Source organism: Pangasianodon hypophthalmus, chromosome 17 (assembly GCF_027358585.1).
Source record: "Pangasianodon hypophthalmus isolate fPanHyp1 chromosome 17, fPanHyp1.pri, whole genome shotgun sequence".
In the NCBI taxonomy this organism is placed as follows: Eukaryota; Metazoa; Chordata; class Actinopteri; order Siluriformes; family Pangasiidae; genus Pangasianodon; species Pangasianodon hypophthalmus.
The window spans coordinates 20,801,378-20,821,850 of record NC_069726.1 but is presented as its reverse complement, the minus strand read 5'-3'; positions in this window follow the sequence as shown (position 1 = coordinate 20,821,850).

Sequence of the window (20,473 nt, the reverse complement as noted above, 5' to 3'; positions counted from 1 at the left end):
TTCTGGAAAAAAAAAAATCATTAAAGTTTTCTAATTGTTCTTAATCCCAGGTTTGATCCTGAGTTTCACATGTTCTCACCATGTCTGAGTGGGTTTCCTTTGGGTTCTCTGGTGTCTTCCTTGCACCCAAATACAGGCCGGTGGATTGGCGGCTCTAAAATTGCCCCATGTTTGAATGAACGTGTGCATAGTGTCCTGCAATGGACTGGCATCCCATTCAGGGTGTGTCTTACAGGGGACAGGCTCTGGATCCGGCACAACCAGGATAAATCTTTGTTCACCAGTATCCCTGATAAACCCACAAAATGAGCAGTTTAGTGTACAAACTAACCCACAAACCAACATTACAGTAAACAAGCTAACCCACACAGTAACATTACAGTAAACAAGCTATCCTACAAACTATCATTGCAGTAAATAAGCTAATCTGCAAACTAGCATTAGAGTAAATATCCCCAAAAAAAACCCCAAAAAAAACCCCCAAAAAACCCCCAGAAACCAACATTATGTTAAACAAGCTTTGAATTTTGATTTTAATGAATTAAATTAAAATGTTACCTAATAGCATTTGACACCTAATGAACTGGCAAGACTAACTTGATTAGACCCAAAATGATATATCAGTTCATTTATGCGTCTGTGTTGCCCCCAAAAAGTTGGGGGCTGGACACATCTGACCTGTAGTATAAAATAAAACTAGCTAAAACAGTTTCACAGAGAAAATAAATGCTTCATACCTTTTTGGAAAACTTGGTGTTATTTATAAGCTTACACGAGTAACATTTATTTATATATGCTCATAAATAATTTCCCCAGGTTTACAGAATCCCAGAAAGAAAATATATATTGTGGAATATGATGTAAAGGGTACAAAGCGTATACACAGCCAGAAAATAACCTCACATTAAAAAACATTACACATAATAAGAAATACAAATTATCTCAAGTCATTAGAACTCAGAACTCAGTCTGGTGGTTCTGTAGTGTAGGCTATCAAGGCTCTAAGGCTCTAATGTAGTGCTGAAGAGGTTAATGTTCAATCACTCATGGAAATCATTTTGACAGCTGGATGAACTTAAAAAAAAAAAAAAAAATCAGTCATGCAAACTTGCCAAAAAAGTTTCCTTGGGGTTCTTGCTACCGAGGCTAAGATATAAACAGAAGCACATAATGAATGATGCATCGTTTATTCACTCACAAACACAAACTCGAAGTTTTCTTCCCGCATCATTCTCCAAATCCTTCACATTTCTTCTCTTCCCTGCCCCAGATGCATGTAAGGCTTTGTTTAAATGAACAGAACTGCTTATTTCAGAAGATAAAGTATCTCTATAGTTACGGAAATTTTTGATTGACAGAAACAATGAAGTTTAACATTTTATACTGAAATGCATCAGAACAGAAACATCAAAAGAACACTACGTATGAGTTAAGAGAAACTATATGATCCTAAATAACCAAATGGAAGTCCTTCAAGAGGCCATCTAAAAAGACTTTAACAGGAGTGTCACATGACCATACATTTTGGTAGGGTAGAACAACATTAATAATCACATAGCTTTAAACAAAATTGAGTGGCGAGGCTATCACACTTGACCTATGCTATAGGCTACTTTCTATCTTGTGATTTTTTTTAGAGTAACCCCATAATAGGCAGTTCAGAGTTGACTTCAAGGAACTTCAGCCTTCATAGAGCGAGCAAGGAGTAGAGTGATTCCAGCCCCAATGGGCCTCTGTTAGCATTTATTGTAGTTCCCATTATTGACCACTATAACTAATAATAACTATGGAAACTAAATTGGGCAGTGAGCATGCTGCCCCAAATGGCACGGGCAAATTAGTGGAACATTGACTTATATCTATCAAATACCAACATTCTTAAATTGTTGGTCACTCAAAAGAGATAACTAGTATTTCAACAGAATTTAAAATGGATAGAGTTGTGAAACAGGACTTTGAATGAATGACCGATGTAAATCTTTGGGCTCTGGGAGTCCAAATCTAGGAGTGGAGCTGGACCTGATCCAACGCCTCCTATGTCATTGGTAGGAGAAGATGGATTCGGTCCGATTCTGCCTGGTAGGAGGATCAGGAACGACTCCAACCCTTGGACATTTGATCCTGGAGCAAGGCGTGCTTGCTGACAGGCACATAGACCCCGCCTCCTGTGGAAATTGCTGTGGAAAGTTTGTGTAGCTCACTATATTTGTCAGCTGCTCCTCTATTCACAAAATAACCCTATTTAAAACAAATTATAATATTGAAACTATTGCAAACTGTGGGGAAAAAAAAGGTTAGTTCCTGGGAGTTGTAAATTTTATATATTAGTACATGCCGTTTGCATTTAACAATGGATATCTTATCACTCTCATCAACCCTTGACGTGGCCACCATGGCCGGAGCAATGAGGACTTTTCCCTCTTTCAACGATCCATAACATTCACTGGGAAACACACCACAGCCCTGCATTTTACCTTCTAAACAGCACAGACTTGTGGCTACCACCTAAGTGGCAGTTAGAGTAACTTAATCAGTGCTCTCAAAAATTTCGTCTAGTCTCTCTCGGCCAAGGACAAACCGCAGGAACCGACGATACAGCACTCAATCACGGGTTTCTCATGACCTTCCAATAATAAATCTTTCTAATCTGTCAAATTGACCTGTGATATTTTTTTTGGTATGGATAAAGAGCCATAATTTTTTGACTTCCACAATGTTGCACAATATCTCTTTTTCAACTTTCCGCTAAAACTTTCAAAAAAGTATAAATCTAAAAATCCATTCCAGAGATTTTCTCGATGATAAACACATACATATTAGACACTAGAGGGCATATTTTCGTAAAACTAAAGCACAACTTTCTTTATGGAAACACAAAAATGCATTTGTTCCATTCCAGAAATTTAGCTTTTATAGTAATACTAAATGTGTACCCTGGCTGTTGTTCAAGGACTAGAAGTGAAAATTTTGAGACACATAAGTGGATTCATCCGGTGTAATATATGCAGATGGATATTTCTGTCAGACACCTGGACAAACACATTTATTAATATCACCTGTTTCGTCCTAACGGCAACAAAATCAAAAGACAAGCAACAAAAAGAAAAAGAAGGAAAGAAGCAGCATTATAAAATGGCCCCAACACGTTTTAGAAGAAAATCACATTATCTCAGAGGAGTGTGTGTGTGTGTGTGTGTGTGTGTGTGTGTAAGGCAGGACCTGGCCATGGAGCCTGACTTTATGCCGCAAAAATGTGCCTTTCTCCTTCCAAATGTTCTTAGAGCAACAGAGTCTCATTTAAATCTCAGACGTTTGACCCAGTATTAAAACAATTACTGGCTTTGGGCTCAAATAAGACTGAAAGAAAGTATAAAATACCTTCACTTAAGTGTCAAAATAACTTCATATAGTTAGTTAGTGTCTTTCTTTTCTGGCAGGGCAAAAGTGGCTTCAAAAACACGAAACGAAAACGGAAAGAACATCATGACCATTCTAGGACATTTGGACTTTTTAATGTTGTCCTCATAAAATCTTTTCCATCTCCATCTGTTTAGACATTTAAAGGGATAAATTAAGAATGTCTTACTCCACCAGGTCCAGTTATTCACTTTAGGCAGCCCAGAATATCCACAAAGCCTAAACAGCAGCAATGATAGGGGCCAAGCACCAAAAGTCAGTTGTGAAGTTTGTAGGGTAATAAAATGACAGATGTAGAAGAAAGCCTTCTATGTGATGTTTTGAAGAATAACATGTAATTATTATTACATATTAATATTACATATTAATACACAGTTTGAAAAGGAATTTTTATACAGTCTGAGATCAGGCCAGGTGGAAGGGGAAAGTTGTTGTACCCCAGTTCATGTTAATGAAGTTAAAGATCTATTGTAATATCTTGCACAATATTAGGTGAATGACAACGTATCTCTTGCAATTTTTAAAGGCAGTCCATTTTAGTGTTATGGTAAATTCTTATAAAAATTGGACTAACAAATTTATGGACAATATTACATTTTGTGCAATGCAGCCTGAGCAAAGGCCAAACAGTTCCTGAATATCAATCAGGTTTAAAGACATACAGACAATTTGCCAAAAAAAACAGACATTTCATTAATTATTTCATAATTATTAAATAAGACAGATAGGCACAGAGGCCACACCTCCTTTACTGGGACTGGCAGAAAAAGAGGCCATGCATCCTTTGGGACTAATGGACACATGATGTTTAGACGTGTAGTGAGTACGAAAAAACAGTTTTCACATTCCACAAATTAAAGGCAGATATGTCAAATAACAATGTTTGCATGATGGCTTCAAATCAAAAATCAAATTGAAAATTGTAATTCTAGACATATTGGGAAAGACGTACTGAATTTTTTCAGTCCTCAATTTTGTAGGTGGCACTGTAGGGTCACCTCAACTGTCAGTGAGTTATTTTCTATTTAAGAGCATTGCAAATGAGACTGTCAGGTTTTGCAGGGTTCATCTGCAGACCATTTGGAGGTCAAAATATCCCAAAACAGCAGAAAGAAAAACAGAATAAGTAATAATAGTGCACAAAACAACAGGAGCCCTGCAAAAGCTCGGTGCTTGGCCCCCTAAAGAAAGCATTCCAGTGCTTCTGCGTGCATTGTGCTAGTCAAAAACAAAAGCATCTTTCACTGATTTTGACCACTGGGCTCTCTTAAAGTGGGGAAAAAAAGCATTCAGCTCCTAGGGCCGAGCAGAGCAGAACCAGCTGTACTGGGTCATTGTTGTTTTTCATATTTTTGACTGTGGGCACCTCACACACTCATTGGCAGTGAAAGCACATCTGCAAGTGATTAACCCAGATCCTTCATCCACGTTGCTGAAATTCTCCTTTTCTGACACACAGAAAGTGAGTTTGGGTAAAGCGTGTGTGTGTGTGTGTGTGCGTGTGCGCGTGCGCGATTTCGCAGCAGTAGTGGACACGGCTTGGTCAGCACTTTCAATCAGCTGGTAGGAAGAAGGGCACAGAGAGCAATGGAGACCAGATAGTAGCAGACTCAAACAAGGTCTTATGTTAAAATGAAATCAAACAAGATGATAAATCTAATAAAATGAAATAAGAGAAGATGATAAAATCACAACTACTAAGACGACTAACTTCTAGTCGAAACACACTCTAGTAGGAACACCACACTACTCTCAGAATGCTCAGAACATCTTCAATTCTTCATGACTCGGATTTCACAAGGTTTTGGAAACATTCCTTTGAGAGTCTGGTCTATGTTGCCATTATTGCATCACATAATTGCTGCAGATTTGTCAGCTGCACATTCATGCTACAACTCTCCCATTGTACTACATTCCAAATGTGCTCTATTAGAGTCTGATCTGGTGAATGGGGAGGCCGTTAAAGTACACTAAACTCATCGTCAGGTTCTTGTGACTTTGTGCAATTCCATCCTGGATGTAGCCATTATAAGATGAGAAAATTGTAGCAATAGGTCACGGCATTCAAACAACGCTGGATTGGTATTTAGCGGTCCAATGCACGCCAACAAAACATCCCCCGCACCATTACACCACCACCATCAGCCTGAACTGTTGACACAAAACAGGTTGATACCAAATTCTGACCATCTGCATGTTGCAGCAGAAATCGAGATTCATCAGACCAGTTGACATTTTTTCCAATCTTCTGTTGCACTGTAGCCTCAGATTCCTGTTCTTGGCTGACAGGAGTGGAACTTGATGTGGTCTTCTGCTATTGTAGCCCAAGTAAAGCACAACACGGCTCAAGGACCTGTATTTGCATGATTTGATGCATTGTGCTGCCACATGATTGGCTGATTGGATAACTGTATGAATGAGCAGGTGTACAGGTACAGTGCATATCACAGTATTCAACATCATAGTTACTATGGAATAAAAATCTTTTTGACAGAACAGCACAAGGGCACCAGTCTCCCTTATTTCAGCTTTGCCTGCACACTTCTTGGAGAGTACAATCCATTAATTCTGATCACCGGGACGTCAAAGCATGGCAGGCAAGAACTGTCACTCCAACCAAAGCGATGGTAAAATGATGTGATTAAATGTTGCGCAAATATTGTAATGGGAAAAATTCATAATATACATCATAAATTTCTCGACTCACTGATGTTCCAAATGCTTTATTTATAATAATTTGTGCATTATGCATGATTAACCCCAAATGGAAGAACTTTGCTAGAGTTAAAATCCAGTGATTCCTTCCATATGAATGGTGTCTTTTGATTTGGTTATAACAGCGAGTCCAAAAGAGAAAAGATTCATTTTTAAAGGATGCAAAACCACCATCAATACGTGGACTACCACAGCAGGTCTAAGTAAATTCCCTGCTCATCAACATGAAAATGGCTATGGCATTGAGGCAATAACGGACTATCAATAAAAGCAATTACTTTCATAATGACACACTTTTCTTATCTTATTTGGAATCTTTAGGTAAGCTGTTGTTGCTAATGTTACAGAGTGATGCTCAAGTTAGCTAGTAGTAGCTATAAGATAGTTACATCATTTTAGCACATTATTTTAGTTTAAGAGAAATGTTTTTGGGTCAGGACACATTTTTCTACTAATCCATCCACTTTCATTGTGAAAACTCTACTTTTTTTTACCTCTCTAGCCCATCCTGCTTATTCTATAACCTGCCTCCATAATATATACCTTCCTGGCCGTGGTTTGTTGTTCATTCTTGACACTTTGCAAACAAACACCGGCAGCAAGACTAAAGATAATTAAATGAGCTGTAATTTGGGCACTAACACTGGCTTCGTGTCTTGTTTTATACCACACCAGTCAAAAATTCCAGTGAAATGGAAGCTCCACACAGACTGATTTTTCCTGCACAAACAGGAGGTTTCCATTACTCAGAGTCTAAGAGTGAAACCTCAACACACACACACACACACACACACACACACACACAGGCCTACGTGGCACTCCACACGTGTATGCTGCATTCAGTGAGAAATCACAGCGAGACCAGAGGAGGAGTTCAGGAGGAGATCTGGAGAAGGGACTTCCTCCTTGAGCGCAACTCAAGAGCATTGCTGAAATTCCACACAGATTATTTTTTCAGTTGCCTCATTATGAATCCCACTGCAGCATAACTTTCTTCAGAAAACTGCAAAGTGGGGTGTCATCCTGCTTTGTTGCCAAAAATGCCAGATTGAGCATTGCTGCTGAGTGAAAACTAAACACCAGATGTGGAGCAGAACTTCAGAAAGCCCACAGAGTTTAGCAAAGCAGCAGTGTTTGGCTCACATTGCCAGAATGAGGTGACAGTGGAAGATATTAGATCCAGTCAAGCAGCTGGAGAAAGTGAGTTTAGTCTAATATTCCACAAAGAAAAACCACATTAGATGCTACTTGGCATACACAATGTCCCTGTTACTCAAAATATACTCGAAGACTTGTTCCGTGTGTCACTTTGGTGAATGGTTTTAGTACATTACCCACAATGCCATTCGACTACCTGCTGATAGTGATGCCCTGGCTTCAACTCTACCTTAAGAGAGTGATGCAGCAGCACTTTAGTCTTTTAGTCTCTCTAACTATCTCACCTCCTCTACATCTGTACACTCTGCTCAAACAGATCAACTTCCAAAGCTTCAACTTTCACGCCATACTGTCATCAATGCCTTCATGCTCGTAATCCTGTAGATCGCTGTGTAGATGAGCCGAGTCCAGTGTTTACCATTTCCATTACTTCTATGCTGGATTTGAATGTGACAGTAACTGGAACTTAAATGAGAAAAGAAGCTATCAGTGACACCTGACCATTATCCCTTATGTTTGAGATTGCTGAATTTTTTTTCTCCTGTTAAGCTGCATTGTAACAATGTCCCCGAAGAGACATCAGCATGTCACACTTCACACAGGAATAACTAAAATACAGCACCACCAACAATTTAGCACCAGGATCACTAAGCACATTACACACAAATATTTCAATATAAACATATTTACTGTGTTTCAGGGTGGAGTTTTCCTTTAATAGAAGCCTATCATACATCCACCTCAAAACTTTTTCTCTAAATTTCTGCCTCAAACCACATGTGATGTCACACAGAGTTGCTGATATGGTTAATACACTGCTGGAATGTATTCTGTAACAATATTGACAGAACAGGGACAGTAGGGGTGTGTGTGTGTGTGTGTGTGTGTGTGTGCATGGACTATCGTCTCATCGGGGGATATTCTGCCTCACACCCAGTATTCCCGGGATAGGCTTCGAATCCACCACGACTCTAACCAGGATAAAGCAATTACTGAAAGTGAGTGAATGATATAAGGCCCAAGTTGATATTATTCACAGTCTTCTTGTTTTTGAGTTATTGAAGTTGAGATTAAACCCATTCAAATGAAGGGTCCAGTCAAGCAGACTAATAACTTTAGGGCTCAATAATTAAATAGAATAACTTTAATTATTCTTTAATTATTCCCCCCTTGGACATTACACTTGGACATGTTGTGTATGAAGTCATTTTAGTGCCATCTACTGGCAACAGATCATCAACTCTCACCATCTTAAAGCAATACTATGAGCATTTATTTACCAAATGCTGAATAATAGGAGCTTTAACACTCATAACCATACACATGAGGTGTGCAATAATGCTACTATTTCTGAATGGTAGCTTAATTTAAATAAAAAGTATTCTCAGTTTATATAAAAATGCTGCCTTGTACATTGCAGCATCTCCACATCAATGCTTTCAATAGCAGCTGTGTTTCTTGCCTTTAGTTTAGTTGAAGAAATGAAGATGAATAAACTTACCAAATCTTGGTATTGTAGGATTAAAGTAATGTTTTTAAGTCATGAACACAAGGCATTAAACAGTAAGGAGTGCAGAGACATCAGTAATACGTGCCTTTACACTAAATTAGTATGAATTCAGATAGTATAAAATTCAAATTGAATTAGTATAAAATCAAACTAAATGATTTTTGTCTCACTACAGCCACATGCACTGGTGTCACAGAGATCCAGAGCTGGTGCATGAACCTGATTTGCCCTTTACCTCCTGGTGCCCTTGGCCACATTTATTTCCGCCATTTTTTTTCTTATTGAAGTATTAATTGATTTGTTATTTGTCTCACACTTTCTTTTCACACAGTCATCTCTAGAGCAGCATATGTAGTCTCTTGTATTTGGTCTTGTATTTTTTTTTTTAAAAATTAATCAGAGTAAGACATAACAAAATTCATAATTATCTGCATCAATTCTGAAGTACATGCTAATTCTGTTTCCTTTATGAAATAGCTAAAATACTTATCCAAATACTATAGCGATAATTTGACATTTTTTGAAAATAAAATGTATAAAATGTATAAAATGTGTCGGTTATTTTAAACATTACATTAGCAACAGCAGAATTTGTACAGGTGACGTATGTCATTTTATTTTATTTAGTAGAATCTCAATGCACCACACGAATTAGAGCAGATCAGCTTACTGGTCACAGAAAGAAAGAAGCCAAATATAGCTGAATGTATAGAAACTAAAAAAATGCATGATTATGTATTGTAATCTAATCTAATCAGACTGCAATGCTGAATACAGGTCATATAATTCAGTAAAGAGACCTATATTTAAAGGAATAGTTTGGTGAAAAAACACAACAAAACGTATTGGAAGTCCGTCTGACCCTAAATCTTTTCTGTAAACATGAGCCTCAAACCTCATCCAGGTCTTCAGTGATGTTACACAGACTTGCTGATGTGGTTTAGGACACAGTGCAACCTACTGTCATCTATAAACAGGAACACAACTTTACTCTTTAACTTTTATAGTTTTCAGGGCAACCATCTTGGATTAATCAAGAGATAAAACAGCTCTATTAAAACACAGATAAACAAATCCATGACGTAAGGCAGGTTCAGTGTCAAAAACAGGCAATGGTCAGGTGATGCGTAAACAGACTAAATCAGGCTAGGCAGAAACGTGAGACTATAAACTTGAACAGGGTCAAAACCAGGTAAGCAGACAAAGATAAACAGGCTTGGTAGCGTCAGGTACACAATGACAAAACTGAGCGTCTGCTTCACATTCTGTGAATGAAAGTCTCTTTTAAAGAGTCTGTGTTTTTGTGTTCGTGTGTGTGTGGCTGATTAAACACAGCTGTGTTCAGTCAGAAACTCTGTGAGTGAGGCAGTGTGTGTGTGTGTCTGTGTGTTTTCTGGGGCATATAGTCTGTGGTGGCCATGTTTGTAGTCTGCGGTGTCTGCTGGGAAGTGGAGTCCATAGATTGGGATGATCTGGCAGTTAACTTCGTAGTTGGAATGCAAACAGCTGGAGAGTGATTGACTACCTTTGGGGTAAATGAGATTTTTCAGCAAAAAAAAAAAAAAAGCCTTTAGGGAGATCCTTCAAACTTTTTTCACCACATTAACAAAATTCAAATCTAGCTTTTCATTTCTAACATAAGGATCGAGGATTTCTGCAAATAGTTCCACAGGTTTCCAGGGAGATTGGTGGTCCAGGAGGGATGGAGGTTCAGGGATGGAGGCCTCTCAGTTCTGGTTGACATGAGAATGTGAGAAAGAAAAGTGGGAAGATGGGAAAATCAGAATGAAAAGAACTATAAACTTTAAGAAAATTGTCCTTCTTCATGTCATATTCAAAGGACACAACAAGCCACTGATACTTGTCACAATACAGTACAGTGATACAGTACAAATACACAGATACTGAAACGTTGGCTGCTGACCGCTGTTGATTTCACAAGAAAAAAATAGTACCCAAAAACTTCCTGCTTTCACAGAAAGGGGCTGCTCGACTGACACTGCAAACAGCCAACCCCTTTTACTCATCACTGCTTAGAGCAACAGTTTCTAACAATTTTTAGGGATTCCATGAAATCCAGTCATGCTCCAGAAAGTCTGTTAGCCATGATGATCTAAAGTTTTCATAGTGGAAAATGGTGTATATAAGTGCAATTATCCAATCAGCTTGCAATGTTCTGAAGCTTGTGGACAGCTAAGTATACCGAAGACATTAGATGATCTTAATAAATAGACACTCATTAACTAGCACTACCTGATTTTTTTGTCTCAGGAAGTAAAGCAATAATTTTACATTGGCTTGCTCTTGTCTACGTACGTAAAGTAGTATGGTTAAAGCTACATAAACCCAAAGTGCGACCTCAGATCTTTTTTCTTTTTTTTTTGTTCTCTTTTCCAGTAACATGCTACGGTATGAGAAAAAAAAAAAAGATACGCTCGTGCCGAAACCCAGGAGACAGCTCGGAGACAGCAGAGAGAAATGAGTTGGGCCTGGAGTGTCCAACAACAACTGATTCCACTCTAATCCCAGCTGGAGACCATCTCTCACCAGTGGTTGTCAAGATGCAATCTGAATCCGAACCAGCTTCATAAGGAAAGCTGTTCAGTATAAGTTCGGGAAAAGACTAGACATGGGAGTAATAGAGGAGTCCCACTGGAACAGCTGACTGGAACAGCCCTTTCATGCTAGTACCCAAGGCAGATGGGATGGTCTGTTTTTTTTGTAGGCTTCCACAAGGTGAATGAGGTTTCAAAACTTGATGCCTATCCAGTAACTCATATTGATGAGCTCCTGGATCGGCTAGGAACAGCTGGTTTTTATTGAATGCTAGATTTGAATAAAGGGCTATTGGCAGATTCCCTTGTCACAAAAGTCCAAGGAAAAACAGCTTTCTCCACCTGGTTTGATTTACACCAATTCGTCATACTTCCATTCAGGCATTTTGGAATGCCAGCCATATTTCAAAGACTGATGGACCCCAAATGGCCCATCAGAATGTGTGTTTATGGCCCCAAATTAATAAGACTGCTTTGACTGCTTTCAGACAGTTCCTGGAGCTGGTGGATATGATTGCAGATCTGGACCTCAACAGCCCTTTTTTTGCCTTTGTATAAACCTTAAAAGATGACAGCTGAAGCTGATCAGTTTGATGTAAAGCATTCTCCACCCAACCAAATGAAGAAACAACAATCATAAACTGTCCTACGAAGACCTATATAAGAATTTTTGTGTCCAGACAGGCCCAACGTTTTCCTTGTCAGCGTTTAATCAAGGAACAGGACAAGAAAGAGAGTTCTTTTTCCAGGCAGAGATTAAAAGTAGAGTAATACAGCCACATGAGGTCATCATTTGGGTCCAAGCACCATAGTGTTTGGCTTTGCAGATGAGTCAGTGACCATAATTCAAAATTCCTGAGTGCCCATACAATTCAGATGAACTCATGTATTTAGAAATTTGTCCACCGCACTTGTACAACTCTGGAAAAGTAAGCACTTTCATTAGCAGTTTTGTAATACAATTTAGAAAAACATACAGTAATTGAGCAAAGTTGCCAATTTCAGATGTATGTCTGTCATTTTAATAACAATTGGTTTATAGAGGCCAAGACCGTATTTCTGGGCAAAGATTATATTCTCGCCAAGATTATAATATTCTCAATCAAAATGATCTGGATTACAATCAATTAAATCTGTAAGTAAATTTGATAGATGTTTTCTTCATGATTGATTCAGTGTATAAAAGATGATAAGAAACAGTTTGCTGACTTCATTTTCATCAGATCCATTTTTGCCTCCTCAGTCACCTAGAACATCAAAAACCAAAGGTAAGCCAACACCACAGAAACCACATACACAAACACACAAAAAGGACAGACACACACAAGCATGTCTAACTATAAATGTGATTTAACAAACAATGATATTAGTTTTCATAAAATACATATAAAATATCTCGCTTTACATACACCTGTGTGTGTGTGTGTGTGTGTGTGTGTGAGTGAGTGAGTGTGTGAGTGTCAGACCTGTGGCGTTAATAGATCTCTTGTGTGCATGGTGTCTTTTCTCTGAGATGATCCTCAGCGTCAGATAACCTGCAGCTCTCACAGCATCACGCGTCTTCCGACTCGGCTGCTTCATCAGACGCAGTATATCAGACGGCTTGATGAAATCAGTCCTGCGCACCATCTCAAGGCTCCTGTAAACACACACAGATACATAAATACACTTCAGTATGATAACTCAATACTCACTTTTTAACTATACAGCATATAGTAGTTATGCTGCACTCCCTTGGATTCTTTTTGATAATAAAATATGGACCTTTATTGTACAATTTATCAATGCAATAGAATTTTATGTTAAATTAAATTAAATGGCTTTTTAACAACTTGTTACAACATAAGACCTAAATACATAAGATGCTTTCTCTATGTAAGCTGTTTTCTCTTCTGCACCCCTGTTGCAATGCTCTAGTTATCTTATTCGACTGAGTGTCATTAAGGTAACAATCAACATATGTTTACTTCATTAAGGAAGGAAGAGTCCCAACCTTTCAAGCCTAAGTTATGTGAAAATCCTAGATCTGAAAATGTCTGTTTATATTACATTCAATAATCTAATAGTTACTATTAATATCACTATTATCTCACATTTGTTTATCTTTTTATTTTTGACACCAACAACACACAAGCCATAACCAGCAGAGCCACTTATTAACATTATACACACATGTTCTTGACGTGTTGCCAGATCACTTTCTTCTAACTGTGTTACTTTTAATCTCATTTGTTAGAAAACAATGGCCTTGACATTCTTTTAATTGTGATAAACCCACTTTAAATGTCTTGTTGGTGTGATCATTTTGAAGGTGTGCAGTTTTATGCGTTCCACTGTAATGTCGTGAACACTTCCTGTTTATGTTTTAGCTTTGGCTCTTGCGCTTCCAGGAGTATTGATTACATTCTTTACCACAGTGAAACAATGACTTGTTCTTCAGGTCTCTCTAATTACTATTAAAAACATTTATCTGAGTTATTTATAAAACAGGTACTGTATTTTCAGCCAATCAGATTTCAGCATGCATTTGACAAGGTTTCCAGGAAGCAATCATCAAAAAACTTGAATGGTAGTGTAGTGTAGGGGAGGGACCCAGTACTACCTGATGGAATCTCACTCAAATTGGCCACTGGAAGGTGCTATTCATGTTTGTGCAAAGAAAAACAAGCCTATCTCTTGGAAAATAAGTGAATTATGAAATTTTTAATTTTTTTAATCTATTGCACAAACAATACAAAATATTTTTTTGGAATTTTTGAACTCTGCATACTCAAATTATAATAATTTGCATAACATAGAGTGAAGTGAAGCCAGTATGCTGACCCATATCAAATACTTGGTGACAAATACCCATACTTGGAATTTGTGCTCTGCATTTAACCCATCCACGCGCACACACACAGTAGCGAACACACACACACACCGTGAACACACACCCGGAGCAGTGGGCAGTCTTTTTTGCTGTGGCACCTAGGCTGCAGTCAGGGGTTTGGTGCCTTGCTCAAGGGTCTCACCTCAGTCGTGGTATTGAGGGTGGAAGAGGGCGCTAGTCATTCACTCCCCCCACCTACAATCCCTGCTGGACCCACGACCTTCAGGTTCACCTTCGGGTTACAAGTCCGACTCTCTAACCATTAGGCCACGACTACCCCATGACTGAGCAGTGGTAGATCAACGATTAAGGCTCTGGGTTACTGATCGGAAGGTTGGGGGTTCAAGCCCCAGCACTGTCAAGCTGCCACTGTTGGGCCCTTGAGCAAGGCCCTCAACCCTCTCTGTTGCAGGGATGCTGTATCGTAGCTGACCCCAGCTTCCTAACAAGCTTGGATGTGCGAAGAAAAGAATTTCTTGTGACAAAATAAAGACTGCTATACTAAACCTACTGTTGCAAACTAGTCCTAGGATTTTTGGCCAATCCTTCCAAAATTGATGACACACACCTAAGCAGAGCGTAAACATCAATAATTATCAAAAACGTTGATATTTGTAGACAAAATAGTGTCCACGTGTCAATCATTTCTAAGGAGGCGGAACCTAATTTACTCAGTCGAAGACCTAAGGTCAGATATCTGTGTCTCAAGAACTGTAAGTGTGATCGAGCTGAAATTTGGTATTCTGCATGTCTGTCCCAGCACCATTACAGGTGTTAAGTGACTCATGTCTGAAGCACACACAGCACAGCTCAGAGTAAAGTCACGAATAAGTCTAATCTAAAGTGAGAAAAAAAAGTCTGAAAAAAATCTTGTTTGCTTGATCTCCATGTGTGTTTATCTCTGTGTTTATTTTCTCACTTTAATCAGTGGAGATTTGATAACATGACGACTCAGTGTGTGGCAAAAAGTTGATTCTTTTCCAACAACAGCACAATTACAACTTCTAATCTACTTTTAACTTTTAATGTACTTTTAACCATTTATAGTTATGTTTAATGTTGTTGAACATCCACGAGAGAAGCTAGTTCCTGTTATCACTTATCTTATGGCAGCTATAAAGCATTGCTTCCTCACCAGCCTCTATTTTTTCTCTCTTTTGAAGTATTATGAAAATAGCAGACTGTCATTTTATGGAGATCCTGGAAAGTGAAAACTCCTCTGTCCTGAAGACTCTCCCATAGTGGAAAACTTACTGTTACAAAGCAGTGACACTGGAGACTCCTTCCATAAATGAAAAATAAACCTCTCCTTACAGAACACTATAATCATTATATCACTTCTGTTATACAGTACTGTGTCTAAAAGTCTTAGGCACATGCAAAGAAATGCTGTAGATCAAAGATGCCTTCAAAAATTATGAAATTAAATGTTTCTACATTAAAAAATACTATAAAGAGCAGTAAACAGTAATAAATGAAACAACGTCAATATTTGGTGAGACAATCCTTCGCTAAAAAAATAGTAGTCTCAGGTGCAGTGTGTGCAGTTTTATAAGGAAATGAGCTGTAAGTGTTACTGAGCATCTTGCAGAAGCAGCCACAGTTCTTCTGGAGACTTTGATTTTTATCTAGCTTCTTATTTCTGCAGTGAAACCCAGCAGCCTTCATTATTCTTTTTTTGTCTGAAAAGTGTCTCTTATGTAATCTGCTGTTTCTTTACTGACATACAAACATTTTTCTGTAACATTTAATTTTGTGCTGGAAAACTAATGTTTGGAATCTAAAATGTTTTTGTACTGAATCAATAATGTAGAAAAAATCTATAACAAAGTTTGTACTAAAAAAAAATAGGGTGCCTAAGACTTTTGCACAGTACTGTATAATCAATGAAACACTTCAGTTTAAAAACAACACAAACTTTTATAATGGAACATCCGACATAACAAGTCCCTGCGTACGTTGTTGCTGTAGCAAAGATAAAGTGTTATACATGTTAGACACCTGCGCAATCAAAAATCAAGAATTCAGCAGTGCTGTGGTATAACAATCACCTCTTCAAGGTTCTACATAGAAAAGATACTGTTGAGGCTTCATGACGAAAAAAAGTGCATTTCTAACTCTTTACGTGACAAGCATGCTGGGAAGGCTGTGCAGATTAACAACAAACCATTCTTAATATATCCTAGTAACAGAAAAATCTGCCATTGCTGAATAATTTAAACGATTGGTGACATTTATTATGGTGTCATGAGTTGAATTTAATGCTCACATCAAGCAGCAGTATACAGTATGGAAAAGATGTGATCTGAGTGACTGATCTGAGTGACTCCAGATGGGCTGGTTTGAGGATTTCAGAAACTGCTGAACTCCTGGGATTTTCACACACAACAGCCTCTGGAGTTTACACAGAATGGTGCGAAAAACAAAAAACTTCCAGTGAGCGGAGGGTCTGAGGGTGGAAACGCCTTGTTGATGAGAGAGATTAGAGGAGAACGGCCAAACTCGTTATGTCCAACTGACAGGATTAAAATTGAAAGGCAGTAAACATTGCAGATCTTCACCCAGATATTATTATTTATTTATTTTTTTAAATTGCTTTTAGCTTATTTCTTTGTCTCACCATAGTGTGTGACTAAATTCATTCGTTTTTTTTCTCTGCCTCACCTGCTTCCTGTTTTCTGCTAATTATTCAGTGCATTTATAGATGAGATTCTCACTTTGCAATGTTTTGGCATTTTAATATCCTCTTTTGTCTTTCTGTTTTTGAACCATTTTCCTCTTTCCGTGTTTTGTCACGATTATTTATTTTTGTCATGCTATTATTACCTCAGAGGCATATCTATGTTCATATCTTATCTTATTAATCTTTTTCTCTCATCTGTATTTTTGTTGTGAAAGGCCATCGAATTTTTTGTCATAGAGACCGTCTAACTGCCTGAGTGACAGTAATCGCATCTTTTCTTAAGAAATCTTATCCTCCTTCCTCATTTTTGTCATGAGCTCAGAAACCATATAACTACCTCAGTGACACTGATTATATCTTTTCTAATGACACGAAGTGAAATGAAACCACACACCTTCACCTGTTCAATCAGGTTTGATGTTCAGTCAGCTTTGATATTTGATGATATCAAATATCTTCAAACTGCAAACTGCACTTTATTTGCTTCACCTGCTTACACCTTATCTTTGACTGCTAAATAACTTATACATCCAGCTTTCCTCATTTCCTCATGGCAGTAATCACTATGTATTGAAATATTTATGCTGTATTTTAAAATCTTTCTAATTCTTTTTTCCAGGAGTGTGTAATTGCCAGGTCCTTTCACATTGTGGTAAAAACAATTAAATAAGATTGACCTTAAATAACTTTTTTGAATGGTCTTCTATTCTGGCAACTAAGCTTAGAAATTCTATTTCATGAAATAGGAAGAAACAGCACTATGTTGAATTCTCAATTCTGATTGGTCAGAAAGTGTTGATTAATTTTCTATAACAGCAACTCTGACAGTAGTGATGGTTTCACAGGTTTATATTAATGAGATTGTTCTAGTAACTTATCATTTATATAGTACCAGCTTAGTCAGAGACTTGTATGGTGGATGATCCACATAATCTATGCCTTATAATAAACAGATTAAAAAAAAAACATGTAATTGTACATATGTTGACATTTTCAAAGAAGTTAAAAGTTCAAAGTTTGTTTAACATTTGTGGAAAGACTCTCAGTGTCAGTGCTTTGCAAACGTTTGGGGTAAATGAAGTAACAGGAACTAGTTTCGCAAATGTTCCACAACATTAGATGTAACTCAAGAGGTAAAAAGTAAAAAGTAACGTCCCATTCTTTCATAAATTTAAATTCAAATTAAGAGTACAAATAGAGATTTTTTCTATGACTTAGCCCATGCATTAAGCACTGACTGGGGAACATTTGTGACTTTCATTTCTGTGTGTCTGGAACGAGGAACTATTTGTGCTATAATTATTTGGAGAGTTTTGGGGATGGTGTGATTCACAGTTCAACAGTGTTAATGCCTAAACCAGTCATCAGCAACAAAACAGATATTTGAACTCTCTTAAACAAACACGTCATTAGATCAGGACTGTTGAATGCTTGATTCAGATTGGTCAGGAGGTCTTGATTAATTTTCTAAAACAGCAACTCTGCATAAACATATTTTAAAATGTGTTTAATTATTAATTTTTTCAGAGTTTTCTGTATTAAATTTATTTAATATTTAATATTTAAAGAAAATGTCTCCAGTGTCAGCGCTTTGTAACAGTCAGAGCTTTTGCAACATGGGAAAGTCTTCAGGACAGAGAGCTTTACACTTTCTCTGTAACATGCTGCATTTTTTTGTGATGCAACCCTGGAACAACATGAGCAGTAGTTTGAAACGATGTAGCGCCTGTGTCTATGTCTCGGGGGAAGCACGTTTACCCCACCCTTGCTGGTTGGTAGTTGTCGTGTGATAAGGGAGAGATAATTACTGGGTGGGAATTAGCAAAGCTAAATTGGGGAGAAAAATAGGGAATAAACATAAAAATATCATGAAGGTATTTAGTCTTTAATTTTATCTGCAGTGGGCTGTTATGGCTTCAGGTTTTTATTCCAACCAAGCAGGAGCCACACCCGATTAAACATGTCAAATGAGTTAATCTTGCTCATCAATCAGTTTTCAGGTGTGGCCTTTTTTTGGCTGGAATGAAAACCTGCAACCACAAAGGCACTCCCCAGTGTTAAAAAATATTACCATGCAGCTCAGAACAGACCTCTGGTCTCCTCGTGTGATGGCTCATTTATAGCAAAATGGTTAGACATACAGTATAGAAGATACACCTATACCAGTACACGGTTCTGGACAGTACACTTAGACCCAATCACCACAAACACAATTAATACTGGGCAAAAGATTGTTAGGCAGTATAAACTATATCCAACACTGGTCCAAGGTAGAATTGTTGGAAGAGACTAATATATGCTTAAAATACTTTTAGCAGCCAGAAAGAAAGCTATAAAATGAAAAAGCTTCAAAATGATCCTCCCAGTAAGGAAAACTGACTTACAATTGTATCAGTGATTTACGAAATAAAAATAGTAACCCATTTGTTTTGGTTTAAAAAGGATGTTTTTGAAAGAAATTAGGAGAAATGGTTCTTGTTTACTGGTAAAGACTGTTGAGCTTTCGCTGCTTTCTTGTATGTACGTGGAGTGTCCCCTCCAAAAGTATTGGAACAGCAAGGCCAGTTTTTTTTTTTTTTTTGCTAAACACTTTTGGGCTTGAGATCAAAAGATGAATATGAGATGATATATCAGAATTGCAGCTTTCATTTCCTGATATTTACAGACGTGTCAAACATTAGATGTGTCAAACATATTAAAATTATTGGAACAAATAGTCTTAAAGTGAATATAAATAAACAACTTGAGAACACAGCACCTTTTGTTTGAACCCACCCATTTTTCTAGTGACCAAATATATTAAAACATGTGACTAACAGGTGTTTCTTGTTGCCCAGGTGTGCCCTGTTAGATTGATTGTTTAAACAATTAATAACTCTGAATGTCTACTCTTGGTTTGAGCCCGGGGTTTTGCCTGTGAAGACTGTACTTGTTGTTAAAAAAGATAAACCATCATGAGGACCAGAGAGCTGTCTATGGGAGAAAAGCAAGACATTTTGAATCTGAGAAAAAAAGGAAAATCGATCAGAGCCACTGCACAAGCATTAGGCAATACAACAATTTAGAATATCCTGAAAAAGAAAGAAACCACTGGTGTGCTAACAAACAGACAGACATTGAACATTTAGCCCAGGAAAACAACAGCAGCTAATGACAAACTATGTGAGAGCTGTGAAGAAAAACCCAAACAAATGAAAGTCAGTGACATCAGCAACAACCTCCACAAGATGCAAACCACTCACCAGCAGTAAGAAACAGAAGCCCAGATTGGAATTCCCAAAGAAATACAGAGACGAGCCACAAAAGTTCTGGAACAGCGATTAACCTCTACCAAAATGATGGAAATGCCAAAATGTGGAGAAAGAAAGGATTTGCTCATGATCCAAAACATATGAGCTCATCAGGCAGTGGAAGTAGTGTAATGGTTTGGGCTTGCTTGCATGGCTGCTTCTGGAACAGGCTCACTAATCTTTATTGATGATGTAACTCGTGATGGTAACAGCAGAATGAATTCAGAAGTCTACAGAAACATTCTCACTGCCGATTTACAGAGAAACGCATCC